This window comes from Haliotis cracherodii, unplaced genomic scaffold (assembly GCF_022045235.1).
Source record: "Haliotis cracherodii isolate W230 unplaced genomic scaffold, xgHalCrac1.p SCAF_11, whole genome shotgun sequence".
NCBI classification, from domain to species: Eukaryota; Metazoa; Mollusca; class Gastropoda; order Lepetellida; family Haliotidae; genus Haliotis; species Haliotis cracherodii.
Window position 1 is genome coordinate 43886402 of NW_027266266.1, and position 10901 is coordinate 43897302.

The window sequence follows — 10901 nt, forward strand, 5'->3', positions numbered from 1 at the left end:
CCCATAGGAGCGTTTCTCAGAGTTGGAGTGGCCGAAACATACATCGGAGGGGGTCGTAAGCATGCCCATGCATCAGTGGCACCGATACAGAGCGAAAATAAAACTTTTGGAATAGTTAACTGATGTATCATTCTAAATTTCTTTATAAAAGCTATGCACAGGAGCTGCAAGTAATGCATTCTTTAAAAAAGGGGACATGTCCCTGAAAAACCAAGAGATTCAATAGAGTGAGTAGATATAAAAATAATATGTAGATGTATGTATCTGTATGAACGAATTATTAAAAAATACACAATGCACACAGGTTCCTTTGTATGGTACATATCATTCCAAATGAAGCTGGTCTATAATGCGAACCAAAATTTAATAACTTGGATACGTCTATAGAAGAGCGCACGGAATATTTTAATCAAAACCAGTCTGCTTGAACTTGTTTTCCTCTCCCAGCGCGATATTTGAGACGTTTAGAGACGGAACCAAGCTTACACTAAACAGCCTTCTCTACACTGGTTGGACAACCTACAGCAGACTTGAAACCGGTGACGTCAGAACTGGCGATGATGACGTCACAGGCTCTGTACCTGAACTCTGTGACCTTGGTCTTGCGACAGCTGACAGTGACGCTTTCTGTGGTCAAATTTCTGTTGATATTCGGCCAGAAAACGGGTCAACTTAAAGATGACGTTTACAGCCCAATGCGTCAGTGTATGGGGCCAGATTGGGAATTGAAGAAATGTCATAATTACACTCCTATTTGATATGTATTAGTAAAGGAACGGATTGCTTATTTAAAGGAGAAACAGCAAGAAAAGACTCATATTACGTTGATAAATTATCTAAAACGTCACGTGACCACCGCCATACTGGTCTGAAGATGGACTCAGAGGCGAGGCGGCAGTGACGGAATTAAAAAAAAATGTATGAAGGTAGACGCGGCACCGTTTTCGCTTCTGTTCCAAATTAGATTGGCATGGGGTACAAAGTACATATCATTGCCTTGTTTGTTTATTTCAAGCACAAGCAGTGTGCAGATAATGTAATCTGAAGTAATAAACATTGTTTTTATTACCTAGCTGTTACCATATGGACACCGCTGATACTTTCTGATTAACTCGGCCTTACTTCAGAACAAACATAATTTTCCTTTTACGGTAAGAGTGCATACTTCCGATATATTTCATTTTGTTGATGCAATGTTGTTTCACTTCACACATCAATGTCAGCTGTTTTGTTTGTTTAAAACTCGGGAAGATGGAAATGAAAAATAGAACTGAAACAAATTAAGTCCACCAAACAACAAATTTGTTGTGATCTGAATAAGGAAGAAATGGCGTTCATGCACGGGGAAGTATTTCTATGTACAGCCACGTACAGCTACCTATTCCTGCATGTGTTTATGCCAGATATTGTGAGAAGACATAATGATTATGTCATTGGGGGTACTTACTGTGGGCCGCACTCTACATGACTCGACAATACTCTAATATTCAGTGACAGGACAGTGTAAATATTGGATTCTAGACCAGACAATCCAGTGACTGATATGATGAGCATCGATCCACGCAGTATTGAGGGACAATGACATGCATCAATCACGTCAGTGAGCCTTACCACTGATAGTCGCCTCTATGACAATTTTATGGGTCTGGAGTGTCCACACCCCTCCCCTTTTTTTAATAACTGACTCTACCCTAACCAGAAACTAAGTGAATATATTACATGATGGTCGTTAAAGTTACTCATATTAAAGAGGATTGTGATGACTACCCAACTGATAACTTTAGTCAACTCAGGAATAACAGAGAAAACATGCACTACATTTCGTAGAGCGACTGTGATTTAACCAGTAATAGACTTCCCACGTCTGGAAATGGAACTGGTCTTTGGGTGATGAGCGAACGCCTTAACCACTAGCTAGGCTACCCGACCGCCCAGGAATAACAGAGAAAACATGCACTACGCTTCGTAGAGCGACTATGATTTTACCAGAAATAGACTTCACACGTATGGAAATCAAACTGGTCAAACTCGGGTGATGAGCGAACGGCTAAACACTTAGGCTACCCGACCGCCCTGGTATAAATGGAAGACTGTTCCATGATGTAACAGGCAAGTTCACATGTGTCACATATAACCAAGCCAGTGTGTTTGACTCTATGCTTGCCTCCACCGATTTATTCCAATACTTCAGTGATCTTAAAATTCTTGAAAGGGATGACTTTAGCATTTCCACTCGTTTGTGATCCAACTGGAAAAATCAGTGCCCCAAAATAATAATACTGGGGATACAAGTAATAAGACTGTACACCCCTGGACAAAGCATATATGGAACAGAGAATATATGCAAGAGTTCTTATCAAAATTTCAGGATATTTCTTGTGACACTTGACCAAATATTTGCAACTGTTCAAGGAAATGTGTTATAGTGTATCAATATTCTAACTTGTATGTCGCAGTCTGCAGCTAGTGACATGAAGAAAAAACACAATGTCGGTCAATCACATAAATCAAACTGCCTTAATGCAACACCCCTGGCGAGACTGTGCTCTAGACTAGAGGTCTAAAACAGTAGAAATATGCAGCCCAGAGGGATCATAGAGCTACCGGTACTAGCTTTTATACTTACAGGAGGTTACGAAATGATCTTAAGAAGCTGTTTTTCAGGGGGAAAAAAAGAAGGATATTTTTAGCATCAAAGAACTGTGGTAATAAATTCAAGAAAGGATCCCAGGTGTTTTTGGAAAATCCTTAAAAGAGGGAGAAGCAGTCGTACAATCACCATGAATCTATTAGTTGAACAGTGGTGTAACCATGTTTGTCAGTGACACTGTATTTGATTATTCAACTATGACTGACATTAATTTGTCTCCATCCGACAGAACATTTTAAGAATGTAAACATACCATTTAAAGAGGAAGAAATATATTCTTGTTTATAACATTGAAATTTGTTACATTTCCTCCCCAGTGGCTAAACAGTATTATTTGTCCACTGCACAAGGCAGGAAATATACAAGAACCTAATAATTATAGAGAAAAATCCCTTATTGACTCAATTTGTAAAATACTCTGTGTTGTATTCAAGAAAAAACTGGAGTTGTGGGGTGATAGAAATAACATGTTATCTAAAATGCATGCTAGTTTTAGGAAAGAATTATTCAATTGTTGACCAGATTCTCTGCTTGCAGGCTATGATCCCAAAATATTTATCTAAAAAGGGGGAAGATTTTATTGTATATTTATCGATTTTACCAAAGCATGTGATCTTGTCAATCATAAAGTTTTATTCCACAATTTAATAAATATGAGTATCATGAGTAAATGTTCTAAATATTGTTGTGTCAATGTACACTAATCTATCCTCTTGTGTTAGAACAGGCAATGGATTAACAGATTACTTTAGATATAATATTGGCACCATCAGGGTATCACTTTAAGCCCACACATATTTATCATTTCTATAAATCAGTTGGTTAATATGTTGTATTTCCTAAAAAAAAAACAACCAAACTATTGAAATGTATTGTGGGCCTATGGCCTTACATTACGGAAATAAATCTATATCTATATGTCTATGTCTGTATGTCTATGTCTACATGTCTATACGTCAATGTCTGTATGTCTATATGTGTATGTCTTTATGTCTGTCTATGTCTATATGAAAATTTCTATGTCTATATCTATATCAGTGTCTTAATGTCTATGTCCATATGTCTATATCTATGTGTCTTTATGTCTATATCTGTGTCTTAATGTCTGTATGTTTATGTCCATATGTCTACATCTGTGTCTTAATGTCTATATCTTTATATGTCTATGTCTTTGTCTATATCTTAATGTCTGTATGTCTATATCTATATGTCTTTGTCCATATCTATATGTCTAAGTGTATATGTCTATATCTGTGTCTTAATGTCTGTATGTCTATGTCCATATGTCCATATGTCAATGTCTATATGTCAATGTGTATAGGTTTATGTCTATGTGTCTGTGCCTCTATATCTATGTCTATATGTATATGTCTATGTTTCTATGTCTCTATATGTCTATATCTATGTATCTGTAAATATATGTCTATATAACTGTGCCTATATGTCTGTGTCTTTATGTCAATGTGTATAGGTTTATGTCTATGTGTCTGTGCCTCTATATCTATGTCTATATGTATATGTCTATGTTTCAATGTCTCTATATGTCTATATCTATGTATCTGTAAATATATGTCTATATAACTGTGCCTATATGTCTGTGTCTTTATGTCAATGTGTATAGGTTTATGTCTATGTGTCTGTGCCTCTATATCTATGTCTATATGTACATGTCTATGTTTCTATGTCTCTATAAGTCTATGTCTATATGTCTTTGTCTATATCTATATTTCTATAAGTCTATGTCTATATCTATGTGTCTATAAATCTATGTCTATGTCTTTATATGTCTATATCTATATGCCTATACCTATGTCTATATGTCTTTTTGTCTGTATCTGTCTGTACCTATGTCTATATGTCTATGCCTATGTCTATATGTCTATGTTTATACAGTCAAGTCCCGTTAATTCGACATGGCTAGTTGCATATGATTATGTCGGATTAAGAGTATGTTGGATAAACGAAATTAATTAAATTGTCAGTCATAGTTTGCGAAAGGTTCTTCTGACGTGACCTGTAATGGGATGTCCTCGGCTATAGCGAGAATTTGTATCTGATTTTAATGAGATTGGTAATCTAAGCATGTGATTTACCCTGTTTTCTATATTTAAAGCATTAATTTGTTTATTGTTAAGCAAAGTTTATCTCTGCAGCTTTGTAATATGCAGCTACCAGCCGATCCGTCTCGCATCAAAACGCGGGCTGTGTCCTCGTGGGCAGATGACCACGGAGTACACTGATCACTGTTTCAGATTAACAAGACTGATGCGTGATTTCAGTAATTCGTTCAAAGTAGGTATGTCGGAGTCTGAGTGCGAGACTGTTGGATAAACGGGTCTAAATAGCACTAATTTAATCAGTTCCCATCATTAGTGTCGGATAAAGCTGATTGTCAGATTAACGAGACTTGACTGTATGTCTATGTCTATATGCCTATGTCTATGTCTATGTCTATATGCCTATGTCTATATCTATATATGTCTATGTCTTTGTCTATATCTTAATGTCGGTATGTCTATATCTATATGTCTTTGTCCATATGTCTATATCTATATGTCTAAGTGTATATGTCTATATCTGTGTCTTAATGTCTGTATGTCTATGTCCATATGTCCATATGTCAATGTCTATATGTCAATGTCTATGTCTTGGTTGATGCATGTCATCAATTCCAATAACGTGGATTGATGCTCATGATATCAATCACTGGATTGTCTGGGCCAAACTCGATTATTTACAGACTGCCGTCATATAGCTGGAATATTTCTGAGTGTGGCATCTAACAACAAACCAACCAACCAAAACCAATGTCTAGGTCTATATATCTGTGTCTTTATGTCAATGTCTATATGTCAGTGTCTATATGTTTATGTGTCTGTGCCTCTATATCTATGTCTATATGTATATGTCTATGTTTCAATGTCTCTATATGTCTATATCTATGTATCTGTAAATATATGTCTATATAACTGTGCCTATATGTCTATGTCTTTATGTCAATGTGTATAGGTTTATGTCTATGTGTCTGTGCCTCTATATCTATGTCTATATGTATATGTCTATGTTTCAATGTCTCTATATGTCTATATCTATGTATCTGTAAATATATGTCTATATAACTGTGCCTATATGTCTGTGTCTTTATGTCAATGTGTATAGGTTTATGTCTATGTGTCTGTGCCTCTATATCTATGTCTATATGTATATGTCTATGTTTCTATGTCTCTATAAGTCTATGTCTATATGTCTTTGTCTATATCTATAAGTCTATGTCTATATCTATGTGTCTATAAATCTATGTCTATGTCTTTATATGTCTATATCTATATGCCTATACCTATGTCTATATGTCTTTTTGTCTGTATCTGTCTGTACCTATGTCTATATGTCTATGCCTATGTCTATATGTCTATGTTTATACAGTCAAGTCCCGTTAATTCGACATGGCTAGTTGCATATGATTATGTCGGATTAAGAGTATGTTGGATAAACGAAATTAATTAAATTGTCAGTCATAGTTTGCGAAAGGTTCTTCTGACGTGACCTGTAATGGGATGTCCTCAGCTATAGCGAGAATTTGTATCTGATTTTAATGAGATTGGTAATCTAAGCATGTGATTTACCCTGTTTTCTATATTTAAAGCATTAATTTGTTTATTGTTAAGCAAAGTTTATCTCTGCAGCTTTGTAATATGCAGCTACCAGCCGATCCGTCTCGCATCAAAACGCGGGCTGTGTCCTCGCGGGCAGATGACCACGGAGTACACTGATCACTGTTTCAGATTAACAAGACTGATGCGTGATTTCAGTAATTCGTTCAAAGTAGGTATGTCGGAGTCTGAGTGCGAGACTGTCGGATAAACGGGTCTAAATAGCACTAATTTAATCAGTTGCCATCATTAGTGTCGGATAAAGCTGATTGTCGGATTAACGAGACTTGACTGTATGTCTATGTCTATATGTCTATGTGCTTATGTCTGTCTATATGTCTATGTCTATATGCCTATGTCTATGTCTATATGCCTATGTCTATATGTCTGTCTATATGCCTATGTCTATATGTCTTTGTCTATATGTCTATATGCCAATGTCTATATGTCCATGTCTATATGTCTATGTCTATATGTCCATATGTCTGTCTATATGTCTATATGCTTATGTCTATGTCTATATGTCTTTGTCTATATGTCTATGTCTATATGTCTATGTGTCCATGTCTCTGTCTATATGTCTGTCTATATGTCTTTATGCCTATGTCTATATGTCTTTGTCTATATGTCTATGTCTATATGTCTATGTCTATATGTCCATGTCTACGTCTATATGTCTTTATGCCTATGTCTTTATGCCTATGTCTATATGTCTTTGTCTATATGTCTATGTCTATATGTCTATGTCTACATGTCTATGTCTAAATGTCTATATCTTTGTGTCTGTCCATATCTGTGATTCAGAAGAAATTATGTAAACTAAGTTAGTCGGACTTTATGCATCATATAAACACAAATATATCTTTGATTGACACTCACTCACTCATGGACACCCCCACCACACACCCAACATACATTATATACAGGCTTTCATAAATAGGATAAACAACAATTCAATTCTTTATTTACCTTTATCTTTACAGATAATCAGGGGTTTTTCACAGATGTGGACAGATTGGTGCAGGTGAAAATTACAATAGGATATGCATAACATAACAAACAGCATTCATAAAAAAGGCTATCCCTGCTTCCCTAACCCCAAGACTCTAAAAGGGGCATTGTACCCTATCCATGGTTCCCTAACCCCAAGACCCTAAAAGGGGCATTGTACCCTATCCCTGGTTCCCTAACCCCAAGACCCTTAAAGGGGCATTGTACCCTATCCCTGGTTCCCTAAAACCAAGAACCTAAAAGGGGCATTGTACCCTATCCCTGGTTCCCTAACCCCAAGACCCTTAAAGGGGCATTGTACCCTATCCCTGGTTCCCTAAAACCAAGAACCTAAAAGGGTCATTGTACCCTATCCCTGCTTCCCTAACACCAAGACCCTAAAAGGGTCATTGTACCCTATCCATGGTTCCCTAACACCAAGACCCTAAAGGGGTCATTGTACCCTATCCCTGGTTCCCTAACACCAAGACCCTAAAAGGGGCATTGTACCCTATCCCTGCTTCCCTAACACCAAGAACCTAAAAGGGGCATTGTACCCTATCCCTGCTTCCCTAACACCAAGAACCTAAAAGGGTCATTGTACCCTATCCATGGTTCCCTAACACCAAGACTCAAAAAGGGGCATTGTACCCTATCCCTGCTTCCCTAACACCAAGACCCTAAAAGGGGCATTGTACCCTATCCCTGGTTCCCTAACACCAAGACTCTAAAAGGGGCATTGTACCCTATCCCTGCTTCCCTAACACCAAGACTCTAAAAGGGGCATTGTACCCTATCCCTACTTCCTTAACACCAAGACTCTAAAAGGGGCATTGTACCCTATCCTGTTTCCTAACCCCAAGACTCTAAAAGGGGCATTGTACCTATCCATGGTTCCCTAACACCAAGACCCTTAAAGGGGCATTGTACCCTATCCCTGCTTCCCTAACCCCAAGACCCTAAAAGGGGCATTGTACCCTATCCCTGCTTCCCTAACCCCAAGACCCTAAAAGGGGCATTGTACCCTATCCCTGGTTCCCTAACACCAAGACTCTAAAAGGGGCATTGTACCCTATCCCTGCTTCCCTAACACCAAGACTCTAAAAGGGGCATTGTACCCTATCCCTGCTTCCCTAACACCAAGACCCTAAAAGGGACATTGTACCCTATCCATGGTTCCCTAACACCAAGACCCTAAAAGAGTCATTGTACCCAATCCCTGCTTCCCTAACACCAAGACCCTAAAAGGGGCATTGTACCCTATCCATGGTTCCCTAACACCAAGACCCTAAAAGGGGCATTGTACCCTATCCCTGCTTCCCTAACCCCAAGACCCTAAAAGGGACACTGTACCCTATCCATGGTTCCCTAACACCAAGACTCTGAGAGGGGCATTGTACCTATCCATGGTTCCCAAACCCCAAGACCCTAAAAGGGGCATTGTACCCTATCCCTGGTTCCCTAACCCCAAGACCCTAAAAGGGACACTGTACCCTATCCATGGTTCCCTAACACCAAGACTCTGAGAGGGGCATTGTACCTATCCATGGTTCCCTAACCCCAAGACCCTAAAAGGGGCATTGTACCCTATCCCTGGTTCCCTAACCCCAAGACCCTAAAAGGGGCACTGTACCCTATCCCTGGTTCCCTAACCCCAAGACCCTAAAAGGGGCATTGTACCCTATCCCTGCTTCCCTAACCCCAAGACTCTGAAAGGGGCATTGTACCCTATCCATGGTTCCCTAACCCCAAGACCCTAAAAGGGGCATTGTACCCTATCCCTGCTTCCCAAGCCCCAAGACTCTAAAAGGGGGATTATACCCTATCCCTGGTTCCTTAACCCCAAGACTTCAAAAGGGGAGAGGGGCGGTTGGGTAGCCTAGTGGTTTAAGCGTTCGCTCGTCACGCCGAAGACCCAGGTTCGATTCCCGACATGGGTACAATGTGTGAAGCCCATTTCTGGTGTCCCCCGCCGTGACATTGCTGGAATATTTCTAAAAGCGGCGTAAAACCATACTCACTCACTCACTCACTCAAAAGGGGAGCCTACCCAGTCTGGGACAGACTTGTTACATCTAGACATATTGTGTGGCACGGCACGGCACAGCACGGCACAGCACGGCACAGCACGGCACGGTATGGCACGGCACGGCACAGTATTTGGAGTTAACAGGCATGGAGCTGTGTCATCAGGTAGACATGAACTGGTCATCAGGCAAGACCTGAAATGAGAATTTGAAACTTAGACCTGAGCAAACTTGTTGCTCTTCTTCAACCCATACAGAATAACAGAATAACAGAAGTTAATTTCTGGGCCAAGAGGCCTCCAGTACAGTTTTCACAAGTTTTTAGAATATGTATACATATTAACACATATCAACACTTACTGTGCGTAATCATTCTCACCCCTTGACTTTCATGCTTAAATTACGCACTGCAAAGGGCATGTAAAGGTTGTTCTGGACATCAGCTCGTGTGTCATTCTTGGGTAAAGAAACCAGCTAGGTACATCAGAGGTGAATACACACAGGATTCATCATATGATAGACAGGAACTGCACCTCTCAGTATTTTCATAACAAGTGACATTGACAACACTGCAGCCCTGACAGCAGGATAAAGATGACAGATAAATATGCAATTTTCTAGGTGCTAAAAGGTCAGATAGGTACTACTTTTAAGTGTTTAGAAACATGTGGTCGCCCTTGTTTAATTGGTAATAGAGTCAGAACTGTTGACCATCGGAGATGTGGACAATTGTCTCGGATCCATAGACCACAGTTTAATAAAGAATTCATTCTCATTCAAGAATTCAAGAGCTCTTTTTCGTAGAGATGGAACAAATTGATTCAGTCCGACAAAACCATTCACAGTTCGTTGGTACACTTGAATCTTGTGAAGGAAGTTCAATTGTCTCCAAATGAACTTTGACCTATTGAGAACAATCACCCACCCACTCGCCCAGGTAAACAATCACCAAACTACCAAGGTGAACAATCACCCATCCACTCGCCCAGGTTAACAATCACCCATCAACCCAAGTGAACAATCACCCATCTACCCAAGGTTAAAAATTACCAATCAACTCACCCAGGTAAACAATCACAACTCTACCAAGATAAACAATCAAACATCTACCCTGGTGAACAATCACCCATCTACCCAGGAATATGTGTGCTATGCTTGTCTGCTTCTGATGTGGGTGGATGGGGTGGGGTGGGGTGCATTGCATAGTTGACATTAACATGTGTGCTAAGCTTGTGAGTGAAGGGGTGAAGGGGTGAAGGGGTGGGTGGGTGAGTGAAGGGATGGATGGGTGACTGGGTGGGTCGGTGAGTGAAGGGATGGGTGAGTGAAGGGGTGGGTGAGTGGGTGCTTAGGTGAGTGAAGGGGTGGGGATGAGCAAAGGGGTGACTGGGTGGGTCGGTGAGTGAAGGGGTGGGTGAGTGATGGGGTGGGTGAGTGAAGGGGTGAGTGAGTGAAGGGGTGAAGGGGTGGGTGGGTGAGTGAAGGGGTGAAGGGGTGGGTTGGTGGGTGAAGGGGTGAAGGGGTGGGTGGGTGAAGGGGTGGGTGAAGGGGTGGGTGAGTGAAGGGGTGGGTAGGTGGGTGAAG